The sequence below is a fragment of the Eucalyptus grandis genome, chromosome 11 (genome assembly GCF_016545825.1).
Source record: "Eucalyptus grandis isolate ANBG69807.140 chromosome 11, ASM1654582v1, whole genome shotgun sequence".
NCBI classification, from domain to species: Eukaryota; Viridiplantae; Streptophyta; class Magnoliopsida; order Myrtales; family Myrtaceae; genus Eucalyptus; species Eucalyptus grandis.
In genome coordinates this window covers 34,575,584-34,576,741 of record NC_052622.1, presented here as the reverse complement: position 1 = coordinate 34,576,741, position 1,158 = coordinate 34,575,584, and positions in this window count along the sequence as shown.

The window sequence follows — 1,158 nt, the reverse complement described above, 5'->3', positions numbered from 1 at the left end:
ATCATCATAAATTAGTTTGAAATACCTCACACGTCTATTAACAAAAAATGTGAATTTTTATTGGTATGCAGAATATTGCATTACAACATATATTGTCTTGGATCAATAAAGTTCACAATCTAGACAATTACAAGACATGCATGAAATGAACAAATGGGATTCCCTACGTGACATCTTGATTTTCGACCTTGTCCGGACTTTATGAACCAGGGTGTTCATCGATGTGCTTATGGCATTTTCTTTAAGTTGGCCACTCATAAGATAACTAATTTATATGGTGAAGCTGTTAAGGAAACGTGACGGACTTGAGGTTTGATCGAAATCGACTAGCTCGACCGTGATAATCGGCAAGGGTTAATACGGCATCGTTATAAGTGATTAGTGATTGGATATAGGTCGATTCGACAAGCATGCAATTGAGTGTGGGTAATTCCACTTGGTTGCAAAATTCGCGTTGAGCAGACCAACCCAATTTTCTATCGGTTGGTACCCGTACCCGTAGTGAAATCTTAAGATTTTTACAACAGGCGAGTCGCTATGAGTCGAAGATGCACAATGTGGATAAAAATAATCGACCACGGGTCAATTGCGCTAAAAATTTCTAAAAGCTACTCGGTAGTTAGGTCACGCTAAAATCGCGTTCGGTTGAAATTAACCACGAAATGAACCCGATTTTAATAATCAGTTCTGGCATGTCACAATTTATTTTGGGAATGTTGACTCATCATCTAAAGAATTTTCGGCAAGCTTGGACTTTCCGCAAAAATCAAAATTGGACATTTGTGGATCGGGAAATTCGGAGGCTCATTTTTTAGTGCACTTTTGGCCGTCAAGTTGGATCAAATGATAAGGAAAATTGTGGGATTGAGTGTAGACTTCCTACTTGGCATTTTGACCATTGATTTTAGGCCATTTGGTGTGAAATGGAAATGAAATTGAAGAGGAATGCCACAAAATTCGTAGGCCTTGGTGGTGCAACATTTCAGCTCTATACTTGGCTTCTTGGAAGATTGGTGAGGAAAGGGGTTGTGGATGAGGTTGAAGGTGATGGGGGTAGCCACTTGAGTTTTGAGGTTTTTGTGAAGACTTGGGAGGCACTTGGTCCCTTCTACTAGTTGCGGCTCCTCGCTTCTTCTTCCTTGCTCACCTTTCTCCATG